Here is a 13077-nt window from a genome sequence, read left to right as displayed (position 1 = left end):
ATGATCAGTGAATATGTTTGTTAAAAAGTGATTCTCAAGCTGAAAAAAGGTACCTGTACCTTTCTGTGCTTTACGGTAACTTGTCTCAGTTCTTCAGTGGTGAGTAGATTGTGCCTTCCGAAGTTTTTGGGCTGCTCTAACTTAGTTTTAAGGGTATTTTTTTTCCTTCAACATAACATATCACCTGAACTTTTTTCATACATCTTATTTGGGGGAAAATTTATGATCTTTTTAACATTAGGAAGTTTTGCTTTTCCTGACGTTTTATTGCTTTGCATATTTGAAACATTTCAATCCCAGACAATAAATATTATGTGATTATTGTTTTCATATGGATAGGCTATTTCCTCCTGTTTTTTCTAAACTCCTTTCCCAACTAATAATACTCAAAACTTTATTAATATTAAACTGTGCCATTCAGCTTTTCCAGAATCGTGTATAATGAAAATTGAAAGGGGGACAGGTTAGAGAGAAAAGGAAGGTTAGTAGTAGTTAAAAATAAATTGAGGTGTGTGGTTTTCTTTCAGTTGGATTTCAAATGTTTCTGGTTCAGTTGAAATGAAGATTATATTTATTCTGTAAATCATTTTTATAAGCTGTCATAACCAGTTATCACATTAAATGATATCTTTTTATATTATTATTATGGAAGCTAAAGGGGTCTCACCAAAGTAGATGGTGTTAGTTGAGTACACACCATGATGACTGTTTCAAAGCACCCACCTTTAAATAGCTACACCCATGGCTTCCTCACCTTCTTCATGTCCTTCCTCAAATATCACTTTCTCAATAAGGGCTTCTCCAACCACCCTTTTAAACATTGAAACCCCGACCTCTGCCCTAGCACACCATATTCCCCTTCCCTGCATTTTCTTTTTTTTTTTTTTTTTTTGGTCCACACTTAACACTTACATATCATTTCATATATTTATTTATTTTGTTCATTGTCTCCTCCCTCTAGAATGTAGACAGTCTGATGTTAGGGATTAGGATCTGTTTTGTCCACTGCTGTATCTTCCACACTTAGAACAGTGCCTGACACATGCCGTGTTTCCCCGAAAATAAGACCTAGACAGACCATCAGCTCTAATGCATCTTTTGGAGCAAAAATTAATATAAGACCCGGTCTTATTTTAATATAAAACCAGGTATGATATAATACCCAGTCTTATTTTAATATAAGATTATACCCGGTCTTACATTAAAATAAGACAGGGTATAGTTGGGGAACGAGTATAAAATAAGACTTATATTAAAATAAGACTGGGTATAATATAATAGAATAGAATAGAATGTAATATAATAATATAATACCGGATCTTATATTAATTTTTGCTCCAAAAGACGTATTAGAGCTGATGGTCCGGCTAGGTCTTATTTTCAGGGAAACATGGTAATACATGTTCAGTCACTATTTTAATAAATGAATGACTGATTGATGAATGACAAATTTTTGCAACACTTTAACTATATTACTGTACTCTCTGGTTCTTCTCCAGCCTTTAACTGTTTCTTCTCACTTCTGTTCTGTCTTATTGTTCTACTCCATTCCTAAACTGTAAGCTTCCCCTTACCTTCCAAATTCCTCTGAAGGTCAGCTGTGTTCATAGTAACTCTCTGTTTAAACATTTTTACATTTTAGTACTTCCTAAATCACAATGCATCTTCAACAGAATAAGAAATTTGGCCCCCACAAGCAAGTGTTAGTTATGGTTTAGTGAGGCTTTCATTAATAATATGTGAAATTTTTTGATGTATCTATTTCACTACTTACTTATATTTTTACCACAACTCCAGGTTCATATTTTTAGTGCATTTATTTACAACTTCATATATTGCAGTAGTGTTTTTTACATAGGGCACATAGTATATATTTCTTTTTCTTAGAAATCAGTTTAATATAGTATAATTTACATACAATATAACCCCTTTTTAGACATACAGTACAATTCAATGACTTTTCACAAATAAACGCACTTGTGCAACCACCACAATTAAAATACATGAACACTGAAAAGTTCTCTCATGTTCCTTTGTCATTGATTCCCCTCTGCCCCCGTCATGGTATCACTAACTCCAGGCAAACACTGATCTGATTCTGTTTCCATACCTTTTCCTGAATAGCATAAAATTGAATAATTCTATATGAATTTGGATTTCAAGTTTGGTTGGGTTTTTTTGTCTGACTTCTTTCACTTAGCATAATGCTTTTGAAATTCATCCATGTTGTTGTATGGATCAGTAGTTCCCTTTTATTGCTGGGTAGGATGGGTGAACCACAATTTGTTTATCCATTCACTATTGAATGGACTTTTTGATTGTTCCTAATTTCTGGATATTAAGCATAAAACTGCTGTAAACATGGATGGACAGAGCTTTGTGTGAATGTATGTGTTCATCAGTATTGGGTAAATACATAAGGGGGGATTACTGGGCCATATGGTAAATGAATATTTAATTTCATTAGAAACGGCCATGAGAGCCAAGATGGCAGAGTAGATAAATCCTGTGCTTGTCTCATCCCACGAACACATTAAAATTACAACTATAAATTATAGAACAGTCAACCTGGAGAACCATCTGAAGTTAGCTGAACAGAAGTTTTATAACTAAGAACATAAGAAAAGAAGCCACGTCAAGATTGATAGGAGGAGTGGAGATGCAGAACAGGCCGGCTCCACACCAACATGTGGCAGTTGAGAATCGGAAGGGATAGCTCAGCTGCAAAGGCTCCCCCCGGAGGAGTGAGGGACCCTGGCCCCACACCAGGCTCCTCAGCCCAGAGTACCAGTGCCATGAAGAGGAGCCCCCACATCTGGCTGTGAAAAATAGTGGGGATTCCGATCATCCGGATGGGACAGAAGGCTGTGGGAAATCCAGATGTCCTCTTAAAGGGCCTGCACATAGATTCACTTGCTCACAGGCACTCACCCTGGGCTCCAGCAGAGGAAACAAGTATCAGAAACATATGGGGAGAGACTGAGTTGTGTGGCTTCAGGGCAAGGACTGGAGGAATAGTTGACATTTTCCCTGTGTGGGGTCCTCGTCCTGTGCAGCCAGCAGGCAGGCCCCATCTTTCCTGTGATCCCTGCCCCCATGCCCATGGCCAAAGCTGAATCTGAATTGCTCTGGTGAGCTGTGCTCACTTCACCTTAGTGACTTCCTGGGACCCCACCCCACCCAACTCAGCCAACCCGGAGGCAATTTCTAGCTAGTAGCTAGGCCCACCTACATTGCACTCTTTTTTGGACAACTCTCAGGAGTCTGCGGGCCTCAGACAGGCAGCCACTGGCCTTGGTGTGCTCTGAGATATTTGCTGAGTGGTTATTGGCACCAAATCAGAATCTACATTAGCCTGGTGGTGAATACAACTCTTCCCACCCTGGTGACTCCCTGAGACCCCCATCTCCCAACTCATGTACCTCACGAGGCTTTATCGGTGTCTGAGCCTTACAAGAGCCAGCAGGTAGCAGCAGGCCTCCGGGTGTTCTGGCTTTTTGCCGAGCTACCCCAGGCCTAGTATGGGTAGCAGCTGTCCTTGGTTTGCAGTGTGGCCTGTCATGTGCCACCAGGCAGCACAGGCAGCGACCAACCATGGATCGCTTTGTAGGTCCTACCAAGTAGTCCTCAGCCAGTCACAGGCAGTGGCTGACCTGGACCTGCACCAGAGCCCCTCCCAAGAGGCCCCAGACCAATATACTTGGAGGTTAGCTTCAGATCACAGCAGAGCACCACCCAATTAGCCCCACAAGCAGCACAAAGAGCAGTCTCAACAAGCACCAGATCCCACTGGGGCAAATCCCACTCAGTGGTGTAAGCTTCCTGCACAGCAGCCCATAAGCTATGGACGTGGCCAAACCCCACAGCCAGTCAGCCTGAGGGTCAATCCCACCCATTGACATGCCAGTAACAATCAAAGCTCAGCTATAACTGGAGGACACACACAACCCACACAAGGGACACTCCTGGAGCACCTGGTGTAGGTGACCAGGGAGACTGTGCTACTGGGCTCCACAAGGTACCTACTACATTAGGCCACCAGGCCAAGACTGGGAGATATAGCAGATCTATTCAAAACATAGAAACAAACACAGAGAGGAAGCCAAAGTGAGGAAACAAAGAAATACGTCCCAAATGGAAGAACAGAAGAGAACTCCAGGAAAAAAAGAATTAAACAAAATGGAGGCAAACAACCTACCAGATACAGAGTTCAAAACAATGGTTATAAGGATGCTCCAGGAACGTAGAACTTCCACAAAGAGACAGCAAGCGTAAAAATGGACATAGAAACCACAAAAAAGAATCTGCCAGAAGTGAAGAATACAGTAACTGAAATGAAGAATACACTGGAAGGACTCACCAGCAGGCTAGATGGAGCAGAGGATCAAATCAACAGTTTGGAAGACAGGGTGACAAAACACACCTAGTCACAACAGCAGAAAGAAAACAGAATTGTTTAAAATGAGGATAGTTTAAGAGATCTCTGGGATAAGAACATTCACATTATAGGGTGACCAGAAGGAGAAGAGAGAAAACAAGGAACTTTGAACCTGTTTGAAGAAATAATGACTGAAAACTTTCCTAACCTGGCAAAGGAAATAGACATACTACAAGCCCAGGAAGTGCAGAGAGTCCCAAATAAGATGAACCCAAACAGGCCCACACCTAGACAGAGAGAATTCTAAAAACAGCAAGAGAAAGACAACTAGTTACTTACAAGGCAGCTCCCATGAGATTGTCAGCTGATTTGTCAACAGAATCTTTGCAGGCCAGGAGGGATTGGCACAAAATATTTAAAGTGATGAAAACCAAGGACCTACAACCAAGGGTACTCTACCTGGCAAGACTATCACTTAAAATCAAAGGACAGATAAAGAGCTTCCCAGACAAGAAAAAGCTAAAGAAGTTCATAACCACCATAGCAGTATTATAAGGAATATTACAGGGGCTTCTTTAAAGGGGGTGGAGGTATTCAAAAATGTGAATAATAAAATGGAAATAACTACATATCTATCAACAATAACTTTCAATATAAATAGATTTCATGTTCCAATCAAAGGACAAAGGGTGGCTGAATGGATAAGAAAACAAGACCCTTACATATGCTGCCTACAGGAAACTCAGTTCAGATTGAAAGACACACACGGACTGAAAGTAAAGGGATGGAAAAAGTTATTTCATGAAAATGGAAATGAAAAAAGAATTAAAAAGCAATACTTACACCAGACAAAATAGACTTTAAAACAAAGGCTATATAGCCAGCGACAAAGAAGGACCCAGTAATCCCACTTCTGGGTATTTATCCGAAGAAATACAAAACTCTACTTCGAGGGGACGTGTGCATCCATATGTTCATTGAAGCATTGATTACAATGGCCAAGACGTAGAGGCAGCCTGGGTGTCCGTTGATGGACAAATGGATAAAGAGGTGATGGTACATATATACAATGGAATATTGCTCAGCCAGGGAAGGGAATGGGTTCTCACCATCTGCAGCGCCATGGATGGACCTGAAGGGTGTTGTGCTGAGTGGAGTGTCAGACAGAAAGACAGATGCTGTGTGATTTCACTTATATGTGGAATCTAAAGAACAAAATAAACAAAACACAAACTCATAGATACAGAGAACATTTTGATGATTGCCAGATGGGAGGGGGTTTAAGGGTGGGTGAAAAGAGGGGAAGGGATTAAGAAATATGAATTTTACTATTTGGAGGATTTTTAAATATGGTTTAAAAAGGTATGGATGGGTGCCAAATTGACCAACAGTAGACTGTGGTGGTTGGTACTATGTCAACTTGGTGAAACTGAAGCTACTTTTCCATAATCCTCTTCCCTATATGGTCGGGCAAGAGAAATGTATGCAAGATTTGGAAAGTGGAAGTGAAGCAGTTAGTAATTAATTGTGGCTGGATGTAGTTACAGACAGACACAAAGGTGCTGGCGGTTCTAGCTTGTCCTCACTTTCTTCTACTCTACATTCTTCCTGCCAGAAGACCCTGTTTACCACGAGTGGCTCCCAGCTCACTACTAGACACTTGCTGGCATCCCCCAAACCCCCCGCACACCACCCCGACGTAGTAGTTATACCAAAGCATGGCTTCCTACACACCTTCCTGTGCAGCCACTTTGGGCAGGTGGTGGTGCTTTGCTTCTCAAATTGATGGGTTGGTGACTTTTTTCTGATTTTCCAACTTTCTTCCTAGGCTTTCACTTCCCCAGCTCCTTCCATAACTACCCTATTTCCCCAAAAATAAGACCTAGCTGGACAATGAGCTCCAATGTGTCTTTTGGAGCAAAAATTAATATAAGACCCGGTCTTATTTTACTATAATATAAGACCGGGTCTTATAAAATGTAATGTAATATAAGACAGGGTCTTATATTAATTTTTGCTCCAAAAGACACATTAGAGCTCATTGTCCGGCTAGGTCTTATTTTTGGGGAAACAGGGTATGTAAGATCTGATTCCTATAATAAAATCTTTATCCCACAAAGTACAGTGGCTCTGACTCTGTGACTGAACTCTGACTGATAACATCAAGCTATGAGAGACTAATCCTTGACCTGAGAACAGGTCAAAAGCTGGATAAAATACAAAACAATTGTGCAATAGCTTTCTATAGTACCATAACCAATTACCACAAATTTAGCAGTGTAAACAACACAAATGTATTAGCTTACATTTCTGTAGATCAGAAGTCTGGTATGGGTCTCATGGACTAAAACCAAGGTGTTAGTAGGCTGTGTTCTTTTCTGGAGGTTGTAGGAGAAAACCAGTTTCCTACTCATTCAAATAGTCAGGAATAGTCCGTTCCTTGTGGCTGTAGGACCAAGGTCCCCATTTTCTTGCTGGCTATAAACTAAGGGCCATTTTAGAGGCCACCACATTCCTTGGCTAGTGCCCCCCTTACTCCATGTTCAAAGCCAGCAATGTCAAGTTCTTCTCATGTCACATCTCTCTTACCCATTTCCCTGCCTGTTTTCCAGAGCTCACGTGATTAGATTAGGCCCACCTGAATAATCTCGGATAATCTCCCTATTTTAAAGTCAGTTGATGAGCAACCTTACTTCCATCTGCAACTTTAATTCCCTTTTGTTATGTAACACATTCGCAGGTTCTGGGGACTTGGATGTGGACACCTTTTGGTGGGGGGGCACACTTTATTGGAGGCATCAGAAAAAGGACAAGGTAGTCAGGATTTGAGAGACCAAGAAATTGGAGAAAAGGAAAGTTCTTATTCACAATGAGAACACCACATTCCATTTATGTCATGTCTCCTTAGGCTCCTGTTGGCTGTGACAGTTTCTCAGACTTCCCTTGTTTTGGGTGACCTGGACAGTTTTGAGGAGTACTGGTCAAGTATCTTGTAGAAGGTCCCTCAACTAAGATTTGTTTGATGTTTTTCTCATGATTAGCACGCTGCATGCTAACCCTAGCCTCCAAAAAGTATGTAAATACCTTTGTTGTCTTCCTCACAAAAAACCATCACCTCAGTCTAATCAGTGTGTTTCTGGAACAGAAGGAGGACATTAGGTAAAAACTAAGGAAATCTGATTGAAGTATAGACTTTAGTGAATAATATATCAAAATTGGCTCCTTAATTGTGACAAATGTACCATCCTGACACACATTATTAATAACAGGAGAAGCTAGGTGTGGGTGTATGAGACCTTCTTATTATCTTCACAATTTTTCTATAAATGTAAAACTATTCTGAAATAAAAAGATATTTTTTAAAAAGGGGGGGGATATAAAGTATGGTATTACCCATTTGGGGGTGATGTTTGTTCTTTTCTCTGAGTTATGCTCCCCCTTTGATATCCTGTAACTTAAATACTGAGATACATGGCAAACCACTTTTAATACCTCTTATGTTAGATGATAAGGGAAACAGAGTCTACTTCTTGATAAGAAGAGCAGCAAAGAATTTGTACCCATTTGTAATCTGCTGAACCAATTGTGGAAATCTCTGTTTACTTCCTTGAATGTAAATTCCTAGAATTGCAATTGCTGCATCAAACGTATTCCTCATTTTAAAAACTTGACGCATATCCAAATGGTTCTGTATTCAGGTTTTCCCAGTTTGCATTCGCATTAGTTTCTCTGTGCCTTCACCAACACTAGATAACATTACCCTTTTCTGTTTTTTCCTGTTTAAAGAAAGGAAGTCTGACCATTGCATTTATCTGCATTTTTGGAAACCATTGAAGTTGGAACATTTTTCCTGTGTTTATTGGCCATGTGTACATGTTCTTTTTTGAATTGCCTAATCTTGTACTTTGCCCATTCTTCTCTTGGGCTATTCCTGGTTTGAGTGTTGATGTTGGTCTGAAATCTGGGTTATTAAAGTTTAATTGACCTCACACAACCCTACGAGGTTTAAATATTATGAATTACTCTTGCCCAAAATAATTTTTCTTCATTTCTATTCATTTATTCTTTATTTCCCTGGATCATATCACCATTTTCAGTCCTTTCTTTTCTCAGATTCACAATATTAGAACTGCAATCATCTTCTTTTTCAGTTGAGGCAATTGACACCAAAAGAGGAAAGGGTCTTGTCCTTTCTGGGGGAGTCTATTCAGTTTGGACCCATAGCACAAGTCTTTTGGCTTCTGGTCAAAACGATACCAACAGCTCATTTGGCCTCTTCGCTGCAAGGTTTGTGTCCTTAGGTCTGACACTAAGAAATTCAGTCTGTCTATAAGTTTTGCCTCATGAGTAACTTGGATCATAAATTCTCCCTGCCCCAACAGGCTATGTGGCATTTGATAAACTGCTTTAACTTTGGGAGCTTGGATTCCACATCTATTAAGTGGGAGCATTGAACTGCTGCTCAATGACGCTAAGGCATACTTTTTCTAATTGAAGTCTCATTTAAGATGGGCATTTTTAGGGTATGGATTAGGAAAACCAGCACCAGTGGAAGTCAGACCTTTAAGAAATTTATTTCAGCCTAGCATGTCTATTTTTGAAGGGAACCTAATCAAAGCTTTTTTTAAAATAGTTTTTAATTATAGGTTTGAAACTTTGTGTTATTTGTAATACCTTTTTAGAAGCATGAAAATAGCATTTCTCTCTGTACCAACTTTGTGCTTTTCCATTTGGTAAACACTGATTTTATTTCTCTCTCTGCCTGTAGGAGTAAACCAGGCCAACTCAGGACTTCCTGTTTACCTCCTGGTCATACATATTGTAGATGGTGACAGACCTGCTCTCAAAATAAGCTTCTTTGGTCCAAGTCTGCATTTTCTGGTTAGGCAACCAGCCTGTCAATACTTGAACAATGAAACCATTTGGCTTTGGAAGCCTTGTTCTGACATTCCCCCTTCAAATTGTCAGTGGAAAAGAAAGTCATTTAATCACTAAATGTAATACTAGAGATAATATAATAGTAGGTTTATATTTAAGTGAGGCATCACACGGTACCTTTCATTTGAGAATATCAAAGCATTTTCAATGCTCCAAGTTGAAATGTATAACATGGGTGCGCACAAAAATAGTAAATAACCTGATTTCCTCTGGAGATTCTCAGTGGTCTAAATCCCGATTTTTTAAGGAAGAAAATTGAGTTTTATGTGTATTGAGTGACTAAAGTGTAAGCTTAGAAATATTTTTATGTTTCCATCATAGTTTATTCTGCTTAGCATAAATCATAAGAGCCAACCATAACTTATTATAGCATGTGCTAGAGCTTTTTCAGTTGTATTACACTCATGTCAGACACACCTTCGTACAAGTCCCTCCAGGTCAATAGTTTAGAAATTCTGCCTCTTCCATCCCCTTCTCCAGTCAACACTTATGGAAATATATGCTAATTGGAACAGAAGCAGCCTGCCCAACTGACAGGGCTAGACCACTCTTAACACAAGATTAATGAGATAGAAGTTGAGGGAAAAAATAACATTTCTCAAGCAATAAGAGTGCAGATGCCTAGTAAAAGCCAACAATTTTCCTGAATCAGTCAAATCCCAAGCTTGGCTTTCTCTTGACTTCCCTCAACGGAGTTAAGGAAAAGAAGAAATCCTGTACTCCCCGCCTTGCTCTGGCCACTGTTGCCACCCTCTGGCTCAGTGTAGCCGGTTCTCCCACCTTCCCGGAAGCCTCAGTAGAGCAGTCACCCTGGTGCAAAACAAGATCACGGTTTACAGTGAGACTTTGCACATGGTCGGCTAAAGTGGCATGTAAGAAGGAATTACGAGGCACAAACATACCACAGGTGGCCACCTGTATTCATGACTGGCCTTTGTAGGTGTGTGATTTATATCCGTGAAAAGGGCATTCAGAGACCATGGATCTTTATTGGCAAGAAGTTAAGTTTGTGGACTAGTTTACCTTGTTAATGTGTGATTGAGCCGTGGGTTAGCAGACATCAAAAACTACCAGAGGCTCAGAGAACAGTATTTGCTCAGAGGCAGAAAAGGCTAAGGATCATATCAATTAGCTGAAACTACAGGTGGCATACTGTGTGACATATCTGGGTTATTGGGGCTGAGGGGGCTGATTTCCTCTTACATTTCCACCTCTTTCAGGATCCTTCTCCCCTGCATATGCCCAGCTCTTTATAAGACACCCTAAATTCTTCCAGAACTGACCAATCACATTGGAAATAAATTTTACACATTTAAAAAGTTATGTTCTTTCATACCTAGCACCCAGGTCATAGTTCCTAAATATTCTCCACTGGTGTTTAGGCTCCTTGGAGAAATGGCTGATCCAGGACTGGGGCGGGGAAAGATGCCTGGAAAAATGAGCCTGGAACATCTTAATTCATGAGAAAATAAGGAATTGAACAAAGAACCATGAGGACATGTCAAAAATGGAAGCTTGAAGAGACGCCCAAGTGGCCAAATCTGGGACAATTTGATCATCCAAATAAATAGTGACAATAAAGGATTATCATCACCCATAGAATAAAATAAATATCCTTGAGTCAATACAATATAAATAAGTAAATAGAAGAGAAAGTGAAAGCTCTTCTTTGCCACGGAATAACAACTAATAAATATAGATGGAATCATAGTATTAAAAGATCAACAGGACAGAAAGACAGAGAAGCAGTGAACACTTCCATAGTCTCAAATTGTATTCCCCACAAGTCACATCAATTATAAAGGAAAACTAGTAACAGAAAAAAAAAAAATGAGTATTCTTTCAATTATTCATTGTAGATATTAAAGCATTTTTTGTCGTTCTGGTTCACAAATGTTTAAGCACTAATTTTGCCTAGAGTTTGTCTTCAGGCCATGCCATGAAATAAGAAACGTGGACAGAAATTCATTTATACCAATTCAAAGACTATCTCCAATGATGACAAAGCCTTTGATAAAATATACTTTGGGTAAATGCCTAATCCAGCGCTTTTTGTTCCGATTCATCCTGGAAGTGGTTCTCCCCTCCAAAAGCCAGCACCCCGCGGCACAGCAGAGGCAGGTGGGGGCAAAGCTCTGGGCGCCGTGTGGGCTAAGAGGTGCCTGTTGCGGGTTGGCACCTGAACTCCCATGTGGTCCCTTCCCCAGTGAGGATCCGGCCTTCTTTATTTCCCCCCTTTGGCCGTGTGCAGAAGACCAGAAACACTTGTTTCCAGTGACTGCGATGGTTGTGTATCTGAGGCGGACCGGATGCCCGTGTCCCGAGAGGACAGCTGGGGTAAACAGGATGCCTCCATAATGCTGGCTCAGCTGGGCTCGCGGCCACCTGGTGATGTGAAGCGCCGCACCGCCAGGCCTGGGAGACGGCACAGGCACCTCGAAGATTACATTCCGACGTTAAAATACACACCCACAAAACAGCCATCCCAGACCTCTAATCTTGCTTTATGACCAAGCTATAATTACATTACAGCAATTACTTGAATATTACATTTTTATTACTGTTATGTCATTTTGTCTACTAGGAAAAAATATGCCTACTTGCACCAATAAAATTCTTAATGACTCATTTAAGCTGTGTCTACATGAAACCCCTGATTTACATTTTGGTCAAAATAATTCTTAGGGCCTGGGGCAAGAAGACGGTTAACGTCCATCTACAGGATTGCCCAAAAGCAAGAACACTTCCATGTGTAGGTGTACTTTTCGCGATGAAACACTTCCAGCCAAGGCTAATTAGAAAGTTAGGAGGCTTATATTTAAAAGCTGTATTTATAAAGCCATGAAGTCTTTATCATCTATCGATCAGTTCCAACTACTAACAACAAGCAGAAACATCTATGTCTCCATCCTCCAAATGCATAGAGGAACGTTTTCTATACTTCCAAAATGCCAAGGGGGCCCAACTGTGGAAAGATTCTTTACAAGCCACCTAGGCCAGTTTTTTCAGCCCTTTGTCTGGCAGCCAGTGATTTATTTGGAACTCAGTAAGGACACTCCCCAAATAAAGTTACTAATGTGTGGTACTTACGTTTTGTAATCATTATAATTATACTTTACTTCATTACCTCTTTGTAGGTAGCGTCTCATTCTCTGGAGGCCTTATCATACCTTGCTGAAAAATTCCAGGCTATCGGACTCGGTTCATTTTCTCAGCAGGGAGACTTCTGACTCTGACCACTTCCCAGCTTAACCCAGACCGTGTCCCTTTCCCAGCCAGTACAGGCCCAGACAAGCATAGGATGAAACAATTCTATCCTTAGAGCCAAAATTTGGGGAACTTACCATATATGCTGAGTCAAAATATCCAGATTTAACCACTTTTTAATTTTTTTTCACACACTCACCCACCCAAATATTCTATGCATTGAACAGACACTTTTCTACCAGAAAATGCAGTGGCTCACAGGTTTTGCTTCCCCTCAGTAAACCATGCCCAAGGTTTGTGTTTTGCTTCACTTTTTATTAAAAAAAAAAAAAAATCCTTTTGGCAAATATATGTCCTCTCCGTTACTGTGTAAAATTCAGTGCCTAATTCTAAAGTTATGTGCATCTGTTGGACATACACACTGTTAAACATTCATGATGCCTACAAATGTGAAAAGTATTACCAGGTCTATTTTTAACATTGTTTTGGCAAGACCGTTGCTGTGGAAAAAAAATTCCTATAGAATCTTAATGAGAAAACTGAATGATTCTTTG

At 40.3% G+C, this 13077-nt stretch overlaps 1 protein-coding gene across 1 annotated transcript in view; it reads left to right on the top strand.

Moving 5' to 3' along the window:
* The window catches only part of SUPT3H (SPT3 homolog, SAGA and STAGA complex component), a 464238-nt gene extending 452294 nt beyond the window's left edge, over positions 1–11944 (top strand). The window contains exon 13 of the transcript XR_012496623.1: positions 9147–11944. The gene's annotated coding sequence lies outside the window, so the exon portion shown is untranslated. The remainder of the gene's footprint in view (positions 1–9146) is intronic.
* The last annotated feature ends 1133 nt before the right edge of the window (positions 11945–13077 follow it).

Source organism: Rhinolophus sinicus, linkage group LG05 (assembly GCF_036562045.2).
Source record: "Rhinolophus sinicus isolate RSC01 linkage group LG05, ASM3656204v1, whole genome shotgun sequence".
NCBI lineage: Eukaryota > Metazoa > Chordata > Mammalia > Chiroptera > Rhinolophidae > Rhinolophus > Rhinolophus sinicus.
The sequence above is the reverse complement of the archived record's forward strand: the minus strand, read 5'-3'. Positions and strand labels throughout refer to the sequence as shown.